The sequence below is a fragment of the Lissotriton vulgaris genome, chromosome 2_1 (assembly GCF_964263255.1).
Source record: "Lissotriton vulgaris chromosome 2_1, aLisVul1.2, whole genome shotgun sequence".
Lineage (NCBI taxonomy): Eukaryota > Metazoa > Chordata > Amphibia > Caudata > Salamandridae > Lissotriton > Lissotriton vulgaris.
This window is the reverse complement of record NC_141687.1, coordinates 1959062237-1959085509: the sequence shown is the minus strand read 5'-3', so window position 1 is coordinate 1959085509 and position 23273 is coordinate 1959062237.

Sequence of the window (23273 nt, the reverse complement as noted above, 5' to 3'; positions counted from 1 at the left end):
TTGGGCCGATTGGTATGGGATACGGGATGTCTCAACTACAATGTGTAACTTTGTGATTGCATAGGGTGCAGTAGTATTGCGATCTGGTAGTTTGAAACAAGAGCCACCGACATATAGTTCCCCTTGAGAATATCAGTCAGTTCTACCTGTCCTTTCGTTTCTTCCTCTGTCCGAAATAAACAATCATGGACATCATTGTCCTTTTCTACCAAAGGGAGGGGTAGTAACGTGGCTGGGTTCAGAGTGGCACTTCGTTTGATGGTAATGTGCGGAGCAAATAAGGTCAATTCATATCCAGTCAGACATGCACTAGTAAGGTGCTGTGTCTTTGTCTTATTTAATGGTGTATCCACAGCATGAGGTACCATTACTGTTAGATCAGTATCAAGGATGAGCCCTGCCAATTGTCTGATAGAAACTGCCACTGCCGCAGCTTGGGAGAGCTCTGTCGACTCTATCTAGCTTAGCAGAAAATAAGCGCAGGGTCTCTGCTTACCACAAAAACCCTGCGTTAGAACATAAAGCGTGCAACCATCCACCTCATGTACGTAGAGCACAAAAGGCTTCTGGTAATCACAGGAGAGCAAAGCGCAACCTTTAATTGCCCAAAAGCTTGCTGGCATGCATATGTCCAAGGCATGCATATGTCCAAGGCAGGGGTTCATGCACGTTTTTGGTAGTCAGGTAAAGAAAGGGTTTTGTTAGTAGGGAATAGTTAGGGATCCAGTGCCGACAATACGAGGTTATGCCAATGAACATGCGTACCTCGCGTTGGGTCTTAGGAACAGGAATATTAATAATAGCAGCTATGCGTTCAGGTGTTAGTCTGCGACCCTCCTTAGACAGTAGGTGACCGAAATAGGTGACCACCTGTCGACAATATTGAAATTTCAAGAGTGACACCTTGGTGTGCCAAATGTAGCAATTAAACTGTGGCTTCTTCGCAACAATCCTCAGTGTCCGAAGCCACAAGGAGGTTGTCAACATACTGCAATAGCACATTACCGGGGAGAAGCTCCAAAGAATCTAATTGAGCTTTCAAAGCTTGGCTATAGATACTAAGGGCCTCATTTATGAAAAGTGACGCATTGCTGCGTGAAAACAGCGATGCGTCACTTTTTATTGCGCCCTCCTTGCAACACCAATGATGCGTCATATTTACAGTATGACGTATCATTGCGCAAGGAGTTACAGATACGTCAGTATTTCTGACGTATCTGTATGGCGCAAAAGTGACGCATTGCTGGAGTGTGTCACAAAAGTGACGCAACTCCAGCAATGTGCCCTTTCACATGGGGCAAGCCCCATGTGAAAGGGCCTGTGTCAGTCAGAAATTGTCAGTCAGAAATTGACGTATTTGCGTCCTAGAAGTGGCGCAGAGAAATCTTATAGACTCAGACTTTCTGTTTAGCCTAGTGGAGCACGGCAGAATCTAATGCTCCGACCGGCTATTGCAAACCCAAACAGATATCTGCTAGGCATAGGCAATGTCACGCATAAGATAGATCAATATGAGGAGCAGTTAACATAGGCAGAGGAGCGCATTTCTCCCCTGGAAGATGACTCAGCAAGTAGAAAAGAGCAACTACTTCAAATGGAACGCTTCCTAAAAGTAATAGTGGCTAAAAATGAAGATCTAGAATTGAGGTTGCGCTGAAACAATATCCACATTTTAGGTGTGCCAGAGTCCACCCACACCTCCCGCATGGAGGACTATGTGGAGCGACTACTGATGACAGTTTCCGAAAAAAGTGCTTTCTCCACCATGTTTGTTATAGAAAGAGCACACCGCACACTGGTCCCCGCCCGGATCTCCTGCCAGACCGATCTTTGCGTGCATCCTTAATTATCGAGATCGGGATGCCGTGTTGAGACTAGGTAGAGAACGAAAAACACTGTCCTATGAAGGCTCTGATCTAGCCATATACCCGGACTTTACAATGCAGTCCAAGAAGCCCGGAAAAAGTTCCTACCAGTAAAAAAGAAATTACAACAGGCCAACAACCCTTACGCCATGCCCTTTCCTGCAAAACTACGGGTCACGCATCAAGGCAAGCAGCATTTCTTTATCAACCCGCAGCATGTGGCAGACTTTTTGAAAAGCAACCTCTGGAGATCTCCTCGGAATGATCCAGAATTAAGCCCTTCACATTATAATGTTGCCTTATCAGACGTAGAGTGAACATAAGGGATTAACTGACATGGCGACCTCCTCTGCTGTACCATCATGTTGCCCACTGGCAGCTCAGATCCACAGTTCCCTGTATCAAATCGGGCTACACCAGAGGATGGCATAAGGTGCCGCAGGAACTGGTAGATATGTTGCACAGCCATAACTAAGTCAACAGTCGGCACTGTGCTGTTCACCACAAGCCTTCTGAATGAGACACTGCAAGGAGAGGGTAAACTAACCTGCTCCTGGGCACCCTCATGCTTAGCGAGGGGGTACTGTGGTGTCCTCAGGTGTTTCTCCAACAGGACATCCCTATTAAGCTTTTTGCTCATTGGTTAATGTTTCTTTCTCTTCTGGTTTAATTTTGTTTATGCTAATACTCATTCTTCCTAATATAGGAAATAGCGTTCGATTGCTTAGCTCGGTTGGGAAAGGGAGGGAGGGTGGGTATATAGGCCACACCAGGATGGGGCTGCTGCTCTGGGAAGGGGGAAGGACTACACTACGTGGAGAAGTGTGGCTCACGGTGTAGAGCAGGCAGACCCGGAAGCTGAGGTCAGACCCGGGACCAGGGTTCAATTCCCGAAGCGGCAGGGTCTTGAGCTCAAATGTCCACGGACTCGATAATTCTCGCTTCGGTGCCTGCTCTAATCATGGGTTCTCACTCTGCAACTCTGGGCATTAAGCTTGCTTAATCTCCACAACGGCCCCCTGCGGCGGGATGCCTGGCTTTCACCTTGGGGATGCCCTGTAGGGGCTATCTCACAGGGAAAAGCCAGGACGGGTTCCCAAGGCAAGCGCCGGGAAACCTCCGGGTAGCTGTGCGCTCAATAAATGCAATAATAATAATAATAATGTTGGGGGAGGGGAGCAGGAGGGTTAATTTGGCGATACGTATTAACACAATATAGACAGACCCTATCTCGAGGTATGGCACTATCTATGCACAGTACGGCCATGCATCGCAAGCTCACAGTATGATCAATGACGTGCCGGAATCCACCTAGCTACAATTTTATAACGTGGAATGTGAGATGCTTGGGTAATCCCAGCAAACGTTGTCATGTATTGGCATATCTAGATATTCACAATAACTATGTCGCTATGCAGCAGGAGACTCATATGGGTCTCACATCCTTGGTTACATTTACATCCCGCTGAGCAACATACAGATGCCATTCAACATACTCCACATACGCGCCCGGGACAGTGATACTGATTAAGAAAAATTTACCATATGTACCATTAGAAGAAATGGCCAACCCTCAAGGACCAAATTGTATAACACGAGGCGACTATCATCTCAATGCATTACGCTTGCTTGCTTCTATGGCCCTAACATAGACGACCCTACATTCTTCAATGTCCTCTGGGAGAAAATACTTGACACTGGATCCACCCATGTGGCATGGGAGGAGACTTTAACCTAACCTTAGACCCAACTTTAGATAGAAACCACCCACAACCTCACCACTTCACAGGGGCCCAAAGACAACTTTCAGAAATATTAGCTACACATGAATTGATTGATGCATGATGCAGTTTGCACCCAGATGCCAGAGAGGGTACATGCTACTCCTCGACACACTCCACGTGCTCGAGAATAAATGGATGGCTAATCTCCAGGCTGCTTAAAACATGGACTATGTCTACTCAACACTTGCCGAGAACTTACTTGGACCACTCTTCGGTGTTGCTCACCCTGGCTCCGCCCTGCTCGTTATCTCCCTACCAAAATTGGAGGTTGCCAGTGAATGCTCTTCTAGACATCCCATTCCAAACGGAACTGGGACAAGAGATTACTGACTTCTTCCCGTGCAACATTGACACTGTCCCTCAATTCTCCACTGTCTGGGAGGCATTAGGCATTAGGGGTCTCTGCATCGCAAAAGGGGGAGGCATTTTAAGGGATATCCACAATACACTCCGAAGTCTAGAAACTCAAACAACTCAAAAATCATATGAGATCAGACCCAAGCTCGCACCTGAAAGTGCAATTCAGAGACAAACTGACTGAATACCAGGATCCCGCTGAACGAGAATGTAAGTTCCGAGGGAAATACCATCGCATCCGGCAGTACAGGGAAGGAGAATGCCCAGGAAATGCCCTAGCTGAGCTCACTCGTAAACCCTGATTCTCAAATACTATACTAGAAATCACCGATCATGAAGGCAGGATATGCAGAGACACCCCAGGCATACTAGATGCCTTTCATGCATTTTACACCAAGTTATACACAACACATAGGACTCACCCGGTAGAGTTTGTGCCCCATTTCGAAGTCATAGCGCTGGGCTGGCTGGTAGATAGTCAGAGGCAATTCCTCTTAGCGGACTTTGAGGACGAGGAGATACGCTCTGGAATTATGCAATTGCAATCTGGGCGCACTCTTGGACCAGGTGGCCTACCGGCCGAGTTCTTTAAGACATACAGCAATACCCCTATTCCCATTCATAAACAGGTAAATGAAGAGACGCTAGAGACAGGTAAACTCCCACCTATGATGCGTGAGGCACTCATCATATCGCTCCTCAAGCCAGGCAAACCAGAAGATAGGTGGACTCTTACCGGCCTCTCTCATTTATTAATTGCGACGTAAAAACCTTGGCCAAACTTCTCATCAATAGGATCCGTCCCCTGATGGCAGCTCAGGTGTTGCCAGACCAATCGGTTGAGAAACATTGCATAATCTCCGCACCCTTTTCACCATAATGCAGGACATCGAGCCAGATCAAGCAGCGGTGGCAGTATTTTTGGATGCCACTAAAACCTTTGACTCCCTTGAGTGGGACTATTTGGTCAGCGTCCTGGTGAGAATGGGATTCCCACCCCCCTTTCTGGCATGGATCCAGCTATTATATAAGGAGCCACAAGCCAAACTACTCATTAATAGAGCATGCTCTTCCAGGTTCACTATCAGAAGAGGAACGAGGCAAGGCTGCCCGCTCTCCCCGCTCCTATTCGCCCTGGCCATGAAGCCACTCGTGGCCAAGCTAAGGCAACACCATTGGGAGCATTATCTTATCTACCCAGAAAGACAAATTCTCATCTTGTTTTACGCCGATGACCTCACACTGTACTCACGGGACCCAGAGTTAAGCTTAAACCCAATACTACAGGCATTCCTGCAATTTGGTCACTACCCCGAGATTAACTGGAGCAAATCACAAATATTATCCCTCACAGACAGTGTCAAGAAATACCTCCCAGACTTCTCACTGGACTGGTGTGGAGACTAAATAAAATACCTTGGAATAGTCATAACCAGAGATAGGGAACACCTTACGAGAGCTAACTATGGTAGAGCGCTGGATACACTCACAGACTCCATCACACAATGGATTGCAATGCCTCTTTCATTAGCGGGCCGGACAGCTTTGATAAAGTTGGTCTTCCTCCCAAAACTACTCTACGTATTCACCTGAATTCCAAATGCACCCAGCATATCCTTTTTTAAAGCCCTTAAATCACAACTCATTCGATTGATGTGGGTGGGGGAAACAACCTAGGCTAAAGTGGGAGGTCCTAATGCTCCCATTTGACAAGGGACGCTTTGAGGTCCCCGACATGAAGCTCTATTTCTGGAGCACCCAGGCGCACTTTGCCACCTACTGGGTGAACCCACCACCATACATGCCACACCTGGCGATAGGACACTGGCCCATGGTTCCAACCCCTTACTCAGCCTACATCAGCGCACCCATTAACCCAAAATGCACAGGCCCAACTACAGTGGAATCTAGAAACAGAGCATGGAGGGCTATCGCCAACCATATAACTGTGGACACACTATACTCCCCACTGCGTCCTCTAGAAGGCAAACTAGATATCCCGGTCACATGGGGAGTGTGGTGTCAACAAATGCTACGTAAATACGACATCCAGACTTGGGGAGCTTTATATGAGAATGGAACCTTCCGTACAGGAGACCTTTTTTTTAAGGATTGCCAACCCTCACCCATCGAGATATTCATGTATGTGAGGCTATGCCTAGATGCAAAATCTGCTACCCATGACTTCACCGACGAGCCCCCCACATTTGCCCCACTACATGTCCTATTGCAGCACTCCTCCCCCACACACATAGTATCCGCGTTGTACTGATCCACCCAAATCAATTGCAGACATAGGGCTCCAGAGACGTGGTCCAGATAGGAGAGAGATTTGGGCTCCCCCATCACTGATGATCAATGGACCTATTGTTGCCAACAGACGGAGCGCCCTCGGCCAGCAGCAGATTGCGCATAATCCATTTTAAATTCCTCCACCGACTATATCACACAACTATTTCGGCAGAAGGTAAGGGGCTGACTTTTTACATTTGGCATGGGAATGCCCCCCAGTCTTAACATACTGGACAGAGGTTATGGAAAATCTCAGCTAGATGACAGGGGAACACGTAACCAACACCCCACTCACCACACTGTTGGGAGAGATGAGGGATTTTAAGGCGCCTTTCAGGAAATTCATATCGTTAAGCTTACTCCTAGCTAAACGTAAGGTGGCCTGTAAATGGGAGAGAGGAAGAGCGTCCAAGTTCAAGGTATGGCTGGGGGGCCTAATACATTGTCAGGAGCTGGCTGTGTATGCGAAGTTGATGACACCCACATCTCGCCCTTGAGTCATATGGGAGCCGTTTCTTATATATTTACAGGAGCGCACAGCCGGAAAGGTGACGAAGTAGACACCCCAGGGGGCCTGTAGTTGGGGTTGCAAGGACAGAGTTGGAGAGAGTCTAGTCGAATGACATCTAGATACACATGATGTCATACTCTCTTTATAGGGCGCTAGAGAGTTCCACTAACAGCCAAATTATACAGTGTGGCTACGTGATGTATGGGGTAATGTGCATTGCCTGTTTTTTAATTTCGTCACTTGATATACTAAGGTCACAAAATGTAATTGTAAAATTCTGCTGATACTTGCACAGTCCTTTCATGTGTTTTGTTTACTGCAAAACTTGAAAATAAAGTTTAAAAAAAAAGCCACTGATCAGTTTTGCAAGATGCATATGCACAAGGATAATTTGATGCCCGATAAAGCCCCTTTCCTCAGGGAGATATGAGTCAGTTATGTTCAGGGAAGTGACAGTAGTGCCATATTCATGTGATCAGAACAAATCACAGCAACATGTGCATGGAGGTAACCTTCAAGAGTAATGCAATTGCCCAACATGTGCCAGCACATTGACCAATTTATGACCTGTTCACAGTGTGGTTTCAACACATCTATGAAGCGTGTTGTTATTGAAACACAGAAGTGTGTAGAGGCCATGCTATACATCCCTGCAGCAGGTAACATCAATGTTGAGCCCGTGGTGAGTTTTGCTTGCACATTGTGGCAATTTTAGACCCAGCTGTGGTGCTCAGTGTCATCAAATGTATCCCATGGGCAAATCACAGGTATGCTAGCTCTCGTCATCTGTCACACTGGCCTTACACATGATGATGTGGAATGTTCAATTCTTCAGGTTCAAAAGAGTGAGTCCATGTGTCTGACTCTATAACAGTGACAACACATGCCATTCATTGACAAGCACACATGGTCACTGGTTGAAGCATAGCTGAAAAAGTGAGGGATGATGTTAGAAACACATTAACAGTTGCCATGTTTGTAAACGGTGTTGTCTATACATTCTTGGGCCTTTGAAAACCTTATGTATGAGGCTGTGTTGTCAGATTGAGAGGTGTAAAATATTCCTCAGTTTGAAGTAAGTCAACCAAATGAGATGGGAAAGAAGAGCAATCTAAGCTGGCGGAAGTGTGCAATATGGCTAATGGAAGTGAGGGACATTCAGACTTGGCCCATACAAATGGGACTTCTGCAGCCTAGACAGCATTGGTTCACATTGTTGACTGGAATCATGAAAAATGGAGGTTCAGTACTGATATTCTATACCGACAATGCACCCAGACGGGCCAGTGGCATGGTGTACCACGTGCAGCATTGTGAAGATGCAGACATCAGATTTGGAAGTGTGTTGACCATTGTTCACATCTGTAAATGGTGATCTGTTTACAATGGGCACAACATTGTGATTCATCTTCATGACACTGTGCATAGATGACACAAGACAGTGTGTCACATGTCTCTCATCCTAGCTATGCTTACTACCTTGGTGAATTGTCAATTATAGTCAGATGTATGATATGACATTAGAGAACCTGGGTTACAGGACAAATTAGCACGATCAATGTTATTTGTGTGACATGACAGAAGCAATGATTACGCATTCTCAAGGTTTATAAAGGATGTCAGTGGGCCTGTGGCATTAGAGCCACTGGATACCAACTGCTACATAGTGGGGTATTTCACATTGTGGTTGTGCCATTTGATGTTGATACATGCAATGATGCAGGTAACATCATGTATGAGGGACAATGGTTAACTTGTAGACTGACATGTGTCTTTATGTAAATGTATCAAAAGATGATAGCACTATTCAAAATGATGTAGTTATTTGAACTGTGAGGATCAGTGATGTTACCTATGTGTCAAGTGCATACAGATGACTTTTTTGAGTTTCTTTCATTTTTGTTCACAGCATCAGCACCGGCCACCGTAGGAGGCAGTGCCACGAATATAGGAAGAGCAGTTCATCAGTCTAGGTCCAGTGCGGAGTCGGACATGGAGGGATCCACTGGAGGGGGGATGAGGGGAGCCACACTGAGGGCAAGTCTGCAACACCAACTACAACAGCAGAAGACCTCTCAACCTCCATTCATGACTCCCTGGTGGTGGAAGAGAAAGGGGATGATTCCTAAACATCAGAGCCACCACCACCACTACAATCTCCACCCTCCCAGCTGCTCCCCATCACACTGTCCGTGGCCAGTCTCGTGGCAGTAGACCTGTCTCCTTTGCGCCAGGCCCCTCACCTCCTGCCCCTGTCTACCCTGCTGCCCTCAGTGTGGAGGCCATCAACATACTGAGGCAGATCTCTGTGGGGCAGACATCAGTGTTGAATGTCCTCCATAACCATACCAATCTTTTGACACAAATGTTGTCATTCATGGAGGGCATTCACTGGGACATTTCTGCCCTACAGAAATTCAATCAGACTATGGCCTCCACACTGACTGCAGCAGTGTCCCAGCTCCAGCAGTCTCTCCTCCCTCCTACCACTTCCCCATCCACTGTCCCAACTACCCACTCTGACCCAAGCACATTCAAACACACACATTCACACACCTCAACAGCCACATGCAATACACAGCCACAAGGGAAAACCCACACACGCACACTCAGGATACAGACAGCACACTCACCACCACAGACAAACCAGTAGATAACACACATGCACCCACAGACACATTGCATACCTCACAGCCCTCTGCCTCCAGAACCCCTACCCTTTCATCTCCTGGTCCCCCCCGCCCAGAAAGTCTTCCTTTGTGACCTTGGCCTCTTCCCTACTGACCCATCCAAACCCCCTCACCAGAAGAAGAAGCAACCCACAAGCCTCCGGCCCTGACATCTAAATCTGCTGCCCCCTCTGAAAAGCCTAGTCCAAAACCCCACACCTGCAATCCTCCACCTCTCCCAAGTCCCAAACACCTCCACCAACCCTACTTCCCCACACCAGCCCCGTACCACTGAACCCAAAAAACCCCTCCCAAACAGTTTGAGTCCCTCCCTTTTACTTTACCTACCATCAAGGGTTATACCTTCCTCAAAATGGTAAACCCAAGTCCACCCCATTCCCCATCAAGCCCTCCCACTACAGCTACCCCACTCAGTCTGAGACTACCACTGCAGTGGACCCACCCCACCCCCTCAATCTGACCCAACCACTGGAGTGAACCCACACACCCCTCATGATCCCATCTCTCCCAAAACCCTACCCAGTCCTCCCTAGTTTTGTCCCTGTGGTGCCTGGCATGCCCCCTAGATACCCCTCCCAGGGAAGGTGCCCCTTAGCAGAAAATGTGCAGGCAAGACTTGATGGCATGACTCCTCTGGCCCCTGTCTCTGAGACTTTTGGACTGGCCATTGGCCTTTTGTCAGTTCTCTACTTCAGTACTCAATGCTGAATGAAGCAGAGTCTAATTTGCGTTTGGAGATTTCTGTGTTCTTCAAATTTTTGTTAAAGTCAAATTTAAACATGTTCAATTAGTGGTGTAAGGATACAATGACGTTAGTCTGTCATGGTTTGCATAAGGTCCTTGTAGAATGAGAATTTTTACAGTATTTATTCAAGATTTTTGTGTCCACATTTGCTGGGTGTCATTGCCACAACTCTTTGGGCTATGAGTGTGACATGAAGTCACAAACCTTTCCTTTTTTACATCACAATTGCACATGTGTCAGGCGTTCATATGTCAACATAGTACAAGTGTTCCAAAGTGCAAGCGTTTCGGAGGAGTGTGCTGCATATGTTTGTGATGTAAAGAAAGACACCGTTCTCATCGATGCACCTGGGTACATGTGGATTTTGACTGCATGGTTGTGACTTTGGACACACCCATGTACACAGAGTTATGATGACACAATACATATATGTGACTTGATAGTGATGGGCCCATGTCTGTGTCTTCTTTTCATCTGGTAGACCAGTGCCAATGACAGCCTTGCCGGAGGTGTCGTGTTTCTGTAGGCAAATACCCTTCATGGCTGTGTACTCCTCAGATACATTTTCTGAGTCCTTGATGAGTGTGAAGTGAGCAGTGTTCTGACAGTCTTCAGACCCTGTTTACTCCAATGACTCCAGTTTGGGCAGGGATTTGTTAGTCAAGGTGTGGGTTGTCGTTGTAGTCCATTTCTTGCTACTTTATGTGTCATTCATGCCCTCCTGCTTTGTTTTGGAACATCACATGTATCGCTTTTTTCTACCAAGATTACATTTAACATTCACAACCACACCAGTCACAGTTATGCGTGTGAACTTTGTGTATTTTATCATTTAAGGTAGACTGACAATGGGGTCCTTTTAAGCAATCATTGAAGCTGTTCCAGGTCACACCGAGAATAATTAGGAGTGCTATTATGTCTGTTGGATTGGACAGTACTACATGTGGTAAGCCAAGTGGACAATGAGTACATAAAAGTGAAGTGTTTCCATCTTTTTGAAGATGCTACATGAGCAAGTGTCACATCCATTGACTTAGTTGCCACACAGGGGAGGATGTGTTGTTTTTAATGTGAGGCATAGCTGCAGATCTGTTAACCAAAGTTCATGTTGGATGTGCTGAGCATGCTTAAGCAAGGGTAAAGTTGAAGTAACTTGCCCCTCTAATTTGTGCATACAGTGGAGATTCATACGTAATGGTGGCAGGACAAATTTTGTGATTGTCAGCGAGAGTAAGGTATAAGCTAAGTTCATAGGCAGATCTTGTGTAAGAGATGTGAGGAATCCACATTCTCCCAATATGAATGGTTAAACATATGAGGGTGTGATTCAGAGTATGTGAGCTTGTTAGACTGGGTAAATTTGTACAGGTTTTGGATTGGAATTGGTAGATGTGATAAGGGTATGACCAGGTAGACAAGGTTGGATTCTGTCAGGAAGTGAGAGCTGTAATCTGTGTCACTGCGGTGAGAGAAGACTGTAACAGGGCAGTTTCAATGAGTGAGGACAGTTGTTAATGTGCATAAGTCAATGGGGGTATGTAGCATGGAAGTCATATGTGGATGTGACAGGGCCACAGTGAGACAAGGATTATCTTGTCATTTGTAACCAAGTGGATAAGTGTATGCCAAGGGTATACACCATTTGCGAGAATTAGGGTCTGAGCCGTGACATATGAGGTGTTGTAGAGTTGATGTATGTTGTGTTTGAATCAGTGTATGCATTTGTTTTAGAAATGACAATCTGTAGAACCTAAGCAGAGTATGGTGTGCATGTTTATATGCAAACGACTGAGGACATATTCATTGAGCAGTGTAAGTGTCTTTTTGTGAGATGTGTTGGTGTGCTAAGTGAGTATGTCAGAGTGGCTGCAATGCTGCAAGTTCTGAAATGAGTGAAGTCCTAGACATCCCTGAAAGTTCAACTGGTGATGCGAGCAGTTCATTTGACATGTTACGTTTGACGGCTGCTGAGGAGGAGATGAATACAGTACATTGTGTTCAGGTCATGTATGTGAGAGGTGTTGTGTACATAGTGATGAAGAGTTGCTCTTTGAATGTAGGTGTAAATGTAAGAAGGCTAGTGCAAATGTCAGGTTGTTATAATCAGTTTGGAAGAGTAAGAGTACAATGCTTGAGAATGTGGGGCAGACATAATTTGCCATCTAGATGTCCCAGAGTGTTGTTATAACATACGTGTGTGTGTATGATAGTATTGAGAGATGAGCATGTACTTTGAGGTGGATCTGAGAGGGGTCATAGGCACACACGTGGAGATCATGCAAGTCATGAGGTAATGTAGACATGTACAGATGTGTAGATTAGTTGTATGTACACAGACAAAATCATTAACCAGAGTAAAGATGAAGATGTGGAATGTGTTTGCTGCAGCTTTCTGTCAGCCACTGAATGTTCCTGACTGAATATTGTGAAGGCTGCTCTAAGTACACTGGCATATGTGAAATGTATTGCCCTCAAAGGACAATTTGCCTCCACCTAGCCTAGCCTTGTCTGAGTTGGGTGTGGGCAGCTGTGTTGAGTTTGTTGTAGGTAGGTGTACTCACTGAATGTTCATTTTTGGCATTGCTTACTGCCTTTTGATAGAGGTGGTGATTGGTTATATTGAAATGTCATGATGCTAGAACATTGGATGCCAGTGCATTAGTTAGAAGGCTTTAGCCCCCTCAAGTGGGAATTCAATGATGTGTGTGGTTGTGCCACCTGGTGTCAGACTACTCCAGCAATGCATCCCCAGACTTCCAAAGTAGCCTACACACGTATGGTTATTATTGACGTCATTACTTTGAATGGTCAAGGCATGGGGACACCAAGTGAGTTGGACTCATTGTGATGATATATCTGGTTGTGCTGAAGAAAACACATAGCACTGTATGCAAATACACATGTGACACAGGAACGTTACACCCAATTCCATTGAGTGTTTGCATTGTCAATATGTTGCAACCTCTAATCTGGTTTGGCAAGGCTAGCCCTTGTATGTGTCCATGGGTGCTCCCATTTTGCACATTAAACACTGCCCTAGAGTGTAATGGCAATATGTATTTCTGGAAGGTCTCCTTGACTTTTTCATAGATGTAGATACAGTGTTTCTTTGCCAAATGTGGACAAAACAGACTTCATTCTGCACATATCCCTCTTCCTCACAAGATGTACCCATATCTTCTGGCTTGAAGATGGCCATGTTGATTGTGATTGGGAGCCACAAATTGAGCCCACCCACCTGGCATCATCACCAGTACTGGCAGCTTATCTAACCCAATTGTTGTGCACTAGACCCTCCAACGCTGTTGGCGGATCCTACGTCCTGAGACTCATGCATAGTCCTACTACTCTGCAGGACACAATCTGCAGTGAGATTTATTTGCGGACACACTACAGCCTGAGGAGTCCGATGCAGAATTGCTGTGAGTGACATTCTCCAAAGATGTCTGTATACACATACAGATTGGGAGTTGTGTGCAGCGCCCACGGTCCACACCTGGTGACTGCACCCCCATGCTTCTTTACAACACAAGATGGATTTCGGATACAAATGATACAAAGACAAATGTGACAGAACCACTTCTAGGTTGTTGTATTGAGAGACACTGAAATCAGTACAGAGTGGCAGGGGCTGTGGAGTAGTGTGTTGTCTGAGCCAATATCTTATGGTCTTTAATGTACACAGAGGCAACATAACGTCATACTTTTGTGCATACATTGTAGTTCTGTCAACTTGCGATGTTTCAGTTTGTGTTGTGGTGGACTCATGCATTGACTTTGTGATACATACATATGTGTGGTTATGGCAATTCCAGTTCCACCATCAAAAGTGTGTCTCTAATACAATTTCTGCGGGATAAGTGTACCAACCTGAAGATGACATTCCCTCATTGGACATGCACAACATGCTAGCGACCCATGGTTGGATTAGGATCTGAATGATGATCTGGCACTCTGAAAGTAAAAGGCAAACATTCTGTGACCATCTCTTTCATTGTAGCCTCTGTGCATCTAGCTGTTAATGGAGATCTCACAAAGGCACACTGCTGTTGATCAAGATGGTGGTGTTTAGGTTAGACTGTCCAAATGTGACTTGTCTCCCTACAAGGCACCTACATATAATGCAACCTCTCTGCCATGACCTGAAAGTGATGGGCTGGTGGGTGAGATGACGCTGCTTCTGTCAAGTGAAAACAACAGTGGTCCTATGCAGGGAATAATTATACACAAAGGAGAAATATAGACACAATGGATGCTATATTCTCAGTTGACTTGCCCAGCCGGGCAGAGGTCTAATATTTAATTCTCAACACAGTTTTTGTAAAATACCTTCAACAATTTCTTGGAGGAGGGCACAAGCCTGTACCCAAACGATTACAGATTATCATGGTTAGCAGAGAGGATAGAGAGTAGAAAAGAGTTTTTAGGCAAAAATCTATTATGTTCTGTGCATATAGCAATAACAGAATTTGCATTCACACCATTACTTAAGTTATAGTGAATAGTACACAAAACAGTATATGGTGTAGCAATTGTCGACGGCGTTTCGATCCCACTACACAGTTACAGGGATCATCATCAGGACTGTATAAAGCCTAATTATTCCTAGCCATGATAGCCTAAAGGAAAAAAGGGGAAAAAGGAGATTTGGCCAAGAGAGGACACATTTTAGTGATCACTACTGGTTTTCATTTGTTAATGATCTTAATATAGACATGTGTGACATTCAGTGTTGCCATATGGGCCTACATCCTGAGTGTGCAATTAAGGTGAAGTAAGAATTAAAAACAGGTAGATTGCAGAGATTGCAGGTTTAACAGAACCATTTGTTTCAGACAGCACCCTTCATGCAAATATTGTTTCCAAGCCGTTATCATTGTGCCAGGTAAGGACAAGGATGATCTAGGTGGTTGTGTGAACACACGATCTAAATAGAGTATTCCGGCGAATGTGAACAGCTCCATTGGAGGTGCTACGATCCTGGTGACTGGCTTGTGTCAAGAGGTGGGTGCTCGCGGTAGTGGTGACCCAGTGATTAGTGATGAGAGGTAAAAACGGCGCGTTGAGGGATAAAAAGTGCCTAGAGAACCTGCCACGCAAGTTCCAACATACCGCGGTGGGCGGGAGGCAAGCAGTGATCAATGAGGAATTAATGAAAACGATTTAAAGAGTGCCTAGAGAGCATGCCGCACGAGTTTAAACATACCGTGATAGGCGGGAGGCTCGCAGTGGTTACCGGCCGGTACACGGTGCGGGCTGCAGTGGTGATCTGTAAGAGATCAGGAGGTCTATGAGCAGATAGATCACATCGGGGAGTAGGTGAATGAACCGCGCTGTGGGGCGGTAACTTACCCAGGGAGGAACAGTTGGTTCTCGATCACTTGGGCAATTTTAACTACAATGCGTCGGGATAAACGGCGGGGAACAATCTCCTAAAGGGAGAAACAACTAATAAGTGCCGCGAATTAACAGCAAGGTGTGCAATACGAGGCTTGCAGACAAGAAGCTTACCCCGTTAGAGTATCGACGCGCCAGCAATGGGCAAAGTCGTCAGAGGGAGCCTGGGGGAATGAAAGGGTTGAGGCATATTAGTAGGAGTAGACTAATCCCCGCATAATCGAGCAAGGGAACAGCCCTTGGCTTACCTTCACGGCAAACTGCAGTCACTTCCCGGGCCGGTGCAATGGCAAACCGGCCAGGAAGTAAGCTATAACTACGTGATTGGATGGGGCAGTCACATGTTAGGGTAGACACAAAGGAGGGACTCGCTTTTTGAGCAAGGGCAACCAGGAAGTAAGTTGAGACTCAGTGGTTGGACAGGGCAGTCTCATGGCTGGGTGACTAAAATAAAGGAAGGACATTGGTGGCAGCCATGTTACGTGAGGGTGAGTCCCAAGGAGAAATTGTGGTGTGATCCAAGTGAACAAGTGACAGTGAGACAGACACTGTGTGGTGGAAGACATAACAGATAATTAAAGCATGCACATTTTAATGTTCCACACATTCCACTTCGAAATTAACTGTAAAGGGCCCAAATCACAGCAATCTATGTTAGATTGGTCCAGTCCTCTTGCTGGTTAAGTCCAGAGTTTAAGCTATCAGTTCGTAGTATCCATTTCAATTCTTCCTTATTTAGAAGTTTGGACAAGTCCCCCCCTCTTGGCGGTAGAGTAATTTGGCTGATCACAGTCCATCTCAGATCATTTTCGGTGTGCCCTTTGTCAATGAAGTGTTCAACGAGAGGGGCTTTCTCTGTTTTGCATCTGATCCTACTGCGGTGTTGTGAGATTCTCAGTTTGATCTTCTGCTTGGTTTGTCCCACGTAGAGCAGGTTGCATGGACACACGATGGCGTATACCAAGTTACAGCTGTTACAATTGGTAAAAGTACGCAAAACATTTTTCACTTCACCAAAGACAAATTCTTTTGACTCAATACAAAAATCACACACCACGCAACTACCACATTTAGAGTTTCCCTTCAGTGGGGGATGTTCCCATAGATCTATGAGTGTGTGTGCTGGTTTGGGCGAAGGAAGAGCAGTCCTTACCAGGTGGTCCTTGAGATTTTTGCTTCTCTTAAAAGCAAACATGGGGGGGTTCAAGATTTAAATCTCCAGAGTTGAGGATATGCCAGTTTTTCTTAATACTTTTGCGGATCTTATTGGACACTGCAGAAAAAGTCGTGACACATACTAGTTGGTCAGATTGCTTTTTTTCTTTAGGTTCCAAAAGGGATTCTCGCGGGCAGTACCAAGCCCTCTTCATGGCATTTTTCACTAAGCGGCGTGGATAGCCTCTGAATCTTAGTTTGTCTGCCAGTATGTTTGCTTCCCTGAAATAATCCGTCTTAAGAAAGCAATTCCGTCTCAGACGTAAAAATTGCGAATAGGGCAAGCTATCTCTCAGGGCTTGTGGATGACAGCTACTGTAACTCAGCAGAGTATTCCTCTCCGTAGGCTTACGGAATAAGGATGTGAACAGTAAGCCGTCTTTATGTTGTATACAGAGATCCAGGAATGGAATGCTCGTTTTACTGCTGGTTAAGGTGAACATTAAGCCATTACAATTGTTGTTAAGCCAATGTTGGAATAATGGCAAGGCTTCAGTAGGGCCTTTCCAGATCATAAAGACATCATCTATATAGCGCTTCCACCAGTCCCTGGTGGAATGGGTTGGTGGTCGGTAATATGATGCCACACTCAAGCCAATCCATGTAAAGAATCGCCAAGGTTGGGGCAAAAATAGCACCCATCAAAGTTCCCTTCACCTGTTGATAGTATTCACTATCAAACATAAAGAAATTCTGAGTTAGGCAAATTTCAAGTAGTTGAATAATGAAGAGTGTGGGTACGTGGGCCTGGTCGAGTGTTAAGAATTTTTTCCATGACTAGTAGGGCTTCTGTTTGAGGAATGTTCGTGTACAGTGATTCAACATCAAGAGTACACAGAGTTTCAGTGGTAGGATCAAATGGATAGTTCTCAATTAGGTTAATCATGTAAATGGTGTCACGCACATAGCAGACTGTACAAGGCACAAAATCTTTCAAAAAATAATTCACATAGTGCCCCAAGGGTTCCAACACAGAGCTACAGCCAGAGACTATAGGACGGCCGGGGAGGTCATCCAACCGTTTATGAATCTTAGGAAGGGTGTAGATAACCGGAATACGGGGATGGTCCACATTCAAAAAGTTTAGTTCATGTTTGGTAAGAAATCCGGTTTCAAAGGCTTCTGTTGTGACCTTTCTAATCAAAGTTTGGAGTTCTTTCGTGGGATTGGTATTCAGTAGTGGTCTGTGTTGGAAGCTTGACGTAACAATTCAGTTTTGTAGTTAATTACATTTTGTAGGACAATCCCACCCCCTTTGTCAGCGGGCTTAATGATTAACTCATCCCTATCCCGTAAGGATGAAATGGCATTTTTCTCATCAAGGGATATGTTATAAGGAATGAATGTATGGGATTTAGCCAAAGTGGTGGTTTCCTTGAGGACGACTTTCTCGAAGGTAAGGATCTCTTTAGGTATCATGCCAGATGTGGGAGAAAAAGTGGACGGTGGTCGGAAAGGGGTTAAGGCAGCTCTGGGTTGAGCTGGATTAGGGGCAAAGAAGGCACGGAGTCTGATTTTCCTGAAGAACCCCATAAGCTCAGATTGGAGATTCAAAAAATCGGGGTAGATTGTGGGTACAAAGGAGAGTCCCTTACTCAGGATGGAGATTTCTTGTGAGGAAAGGTTGTGTTCGGACAAGTTAAAGATGGGAATAGCTAAATCAGAAGGAGCAGGTTCGGCTACCACTGATAGAATTTTCTCCTCGTTTGTCTCTCCCCTGGGGGATTGTGCCATCTTGCTGCTGCTTTACCCTGCCCCGTTTGGGTTCTTCCCCTCATCCTCTCCCTAAAAAATGTTGGTTAGGGTTGCGGTTGGAGGTACTAGGGCCTTCACAGGAGTCAGAGTTGTCTGAAGAGTCAGCCAAGGAATCAGTAAAACCAACAACCGTATTTCTTCGGTTGAAACACCCCAGGGTCTGGGATTTTGCGGGTTTCGGTTGAAGTTGCGGTTGGTATAAAAGTCCTTAATAAGATAAGGATATGTCCTCTCTTGGGTGAAATATTTAATGTCTTTCTTGACCTTAACAGATTTTTTATTTTGTTCGATGCGATTGAATTCAGCAACGTTTTTTTCAATTTTTTCTAACAATTTCTTAGCATCAGTGATTGTGTCAGTCTCATTAATCTGTTTTTCTAGATCTTTAATAGTGGCGGCTAATTTTTCAAGCTCCTCCCCAGCAGTTTCAATTCCCAAAACCAGCCAATGTCTGGAACAGGTGGTACCAATATGACTGAACACTTTGATGTATTTGCGGTTGTCTGTGAAGACGCCCGGGATATTGCGTACCTGTAACCCCAATGGTATCGTTTTAGATCTTAAATATTCAGTCAGCATAAGGGTCATGAGCTCCAAGCGTACAAATTCCTTTTTTTGTTTTTCCAAGTCGTCTAGGAGATTAGGGCTACCTGGCAATGTACTGTCGTCTTGGTCAGTGAACAGAGAGCGGCCAGCACATATCTTATCAATGTATTCGTCAGAATACAGTGGAGGCGGGTCAGACATTACAGTGAACTCAGATGGGAGGGTGGAAGAAGAATATAAGGGACAAGGTGATCGACGAGAGGGTAGTGAGGAAAGTGACCCACTCCTAAAAGTGGAAGGACAAGCTAAGCCCTTGCAATCAATCGATTGCGCAGTCAGAATATGAAACACAAGGGCACCCAAACGAGTCAACATAGGACCTCGGGGAACTTATAAGTGAAAACAACAGTGGTCCTATGCAGGGAATAATTATACACAAAGGATAAATATAGACACAATGGATGCTATATTCTCAGTTGACTCGCACAGCTGGGCAGAGGTCTAACATTTAATTCTCAACACAGTTTTTGTAAAATACCTTCAACAATTTCTTGGAGGAGGGCACAAGCCTGTACCCAAACGTTTACAGATTGTCATGGTTAGCAGAGTGGATAGAGAGTAGAAAACAGTTTTTAGGCAAAAAGCTATTATGTTTCTGTGCATATAGCAATAACAGAATTCGCATTCACACCATTACTTAAGTTATAGTGAATAGTACACAAAACAGTATATGGTGTAGCAATTGTCGACGGCGTTTCGATCCCACTACACAGTTACAGGGATCATCATCAGGACTGTATAAAGCCTAATTATTCCTAGCCATGATAGCCTAAAGGAAAAAAGGGGAAAAAAAGGAGATTTGTCCAACGGAGGACACATTTTAGTGATCACTACTGGTTTTCATTTGTTAATGACATGTGTGACATTCAGCGTTGCCATATGGGCCTACATCCTGAGTGTGCAATTAAGGTGAAGTAAGAATTAAAAACAGGTAGTTTGCAGAGATTGCAGGTTTAACAGAACCATTTGTTTCAGACAGCAGCCTTCATGCAAATATTGTTTCCAAGCCGTTATCATTGTGCCAGGTAAGGACAAGGATGATCTAGGTGGTTTAGTGAACAAACGATCTTAATAGAGTATTCCGGCGAATGTGAACAGCTCCATTGGAAGTGCTACGATCGTGGTGACTGGCTTGTGTCAAGAGGTGGGTGCTCGCGGTAGTGGTGACGCAGTGATTAGTGATGAGAGGTAAAAAGGCGCGTTGAGGGATAAAAAAGTGCCTAGAGAACCTGCCACGCACGTTCCAACATACCCCGGTGGGCGGGAGGCAAGCAGTGATCAATGAAGAATTAATGAAAATGATTTAAAGAGTGCCTAGAGAGCATGCCGCACAAGTTTAAACATACCGCAATAGGCGGGAGGCTCGCAGTGGGTACCGGCCGGTACACGGTGCGGGCTGCAGTGGTGATCTGTAAGAGATCAGGAGGTCTATGAGCAGATAGATCACATCGGGGAGTAGGTGAATGAACCGCGCTGTGGGGCGGTAACTTACCCAGGGAGGAACAGTTGGTTCTCGATCACTTGGGCAATTTTAACTACAATGCGTCGGGATAAACGGCGGGGAACAATCTCCTAAAGGGAGAAACAACTAATAAGTGCCGCGAATTAACGGCAAGGTGTGCAATACGAGGCGTGCAGACAAGAAGCTTACCCCGTTTGAGTATTGACGCGCCAGCAATGGGCAAAGTCGTCAGAGGGAGCCTGGGGGAATGAAAGGGTTGAGGCGTATTAGTAGGAGTAGAGTAATCCCCGCATAATCGAGCAAGGGAACAGCCCTTGGCTTACCTACACGGCAAACAGCAGTCGCTTCCCGGGCCGGTGCAATGGCAAACCGGCCAGGAAGTAAGTTATAACTACGTGATTGGAGGGGCACACAAGGGGGTGCGCCAATGTGAGTATGCTCAAAAGGCTATCCCACAGTCTAAATTTACAGCACAGCTGGTGAGCGGACAACATACTTGCACTAAACTGCATTGGCCTGGTGTGAACTGGTGAAGTAAGTCAGTTTCTTGGTGTGTTTTACAGAGGCCCCAAAACCTTGGCCCACAGGTGACCCTGGTGCCTGGACCATCGACCAAGGTCCAATTTCACACATAGCCAATCCAATTCTATGCAGAACACTTTCTGATCACATCAACACCCATAGGCCTCCATGTGTTTCAGCCCCCCACTCATGTGCTTCAGCCTAGTCTGAGGCAGCTTACACACACAGACACACACACACACAGTTCTTGAGCTGCTGTGTATGGCTGTTCTGTCACCTGAGTATTTCACGTTTTAATGCACATTTTACTAGAAGAGGTTTTATTTGTTTATCAACAGTCCCTAGAGCACCAGCATCTTCACTCTGCCAATTCCTCAAAGTTGTCAGATACTTTTGATGCCACAGTGTGGGGATGCATTTCCTGCATTCCCACACTGTTGGGAATGCAGTTTTTTTTAAAGAATTCCTGCAGCATGTACTCCACCTGTGGGAATTGAGGCACTTTGCATGAGCACCAGTTACATTGTTCAGGTACACATTGCTCGGGGTATTAACCCCCCTAACCCCACGTTCGCATCAACATTCCTGGGGGTATTGGCCCCTCAGCCCCACGTTTGCATCAACATTGCTGGGAGTATTATCTCTAAGCCCCAAGTTTGCCTCAACATTGTTGGGGGTATTTACCCCTCAGCCCCAAGTTTGCATAAACATTGCTGGGGGTATTTACCCCTCAGCCCCATGTTTCCATCAACATTGCAAGGGGTATTTACCCCTCAGCACCAAGTTTTCATCAACATTGCTGGGGGTATTTACCCTTCAGCCCCAAGTTTACATCAACATTGCTGGTTGTATTTACCTCTCAGCCCCAAGTTTGTATTAACATTGTTGGGGTATTTACCCCTCAGCCCCAGGTTTGACTCAACATTGTTGGGGGTGTTTACCCCTCTGCCCCAAGTTTACGTCAACATTGCTGGAGGTATTGGCCCCACAGCTCCAGGTTTACGTCAACATTGCTGGGGGAATTAGCCCCACAGCCCCATGTTTGCTGATACATGATTGGTGGATTAGCCCCCCAACACCACCGTTTAGGTGAGAATTGCTGCAAGTATGGGAAAGAAATTGCTTCTACATTGCTGGTATTGACACCCCAAAACCATGTTTGCAGCAACATTGATTGGTGCATTAGCCCCCCAAAATCACCATTTAGGTGAGAATTGCTGGAAGCATTTGGCAACTCCTACAAATTGCCTCTACATTGTTGTTGGTTTTGACACCCCCAAAACCATGTTTGCCGCTACATTGATTGATGGATTAGCCCCCAACCCCACTGTTTAGGTCAGAATTGCTGGAAGTATTGGTCACCCCTAGAAAATTGCATCTACATTGCTGGAAGTATTCTCCCACCACCCCTCACCTTTGGCTGTATTTGCGCCCCTGCCTTCTCTTGTATAGTCTTTAACGGAGTAGTTGCTTTACTTTGTAGGGGTGGGTGTCGGACTTATCGTCTGCGATGACCGTGTCTGTTAGTGTTGGACCTGTCAGCCTTAGGATGGTCTTCCTTACATTTTTACCCTTTTTGACTCCCACTTGACTGCACATTTTTTTGGGACTTAGGACTCTGGGCACCTTACTACTGCTAAACAGTGCTAAGCTGCAGGTGCTCTCCCCTAAAAACATGGTGACACTGGAATACCTGCCAAAGGCCCCTGATTTCGCAGTCAGGCCTACCCCTTTATAGACTATCATTGGGAACCCCTCCTATGGGATAACTTTTTGACTGGAACCTAATAGGTATGTCATAGTTGGTAGTTAGAACCGTGGCGGGGAACCCTTTTTAGGTCTCACGCCTAGCGTTGCAGTGCTCAGCACTGACCGGACAGCGAGAGACCTCTTGTAGGGGGTTTAGAAATGGACCGAGGAATCGCACACTCTTGTGCGTGTGCTTTTCCTTTTGGCCCATGCTATTGGCCTTTGCGTGCGTCTTTCTATAAAAAACAGCACGCAATTGGCCAAAGGCAGGCACATTGCTCTGCCCATGGCCTATTGGTGTCAGTTAGGAGCACCGCTGACAC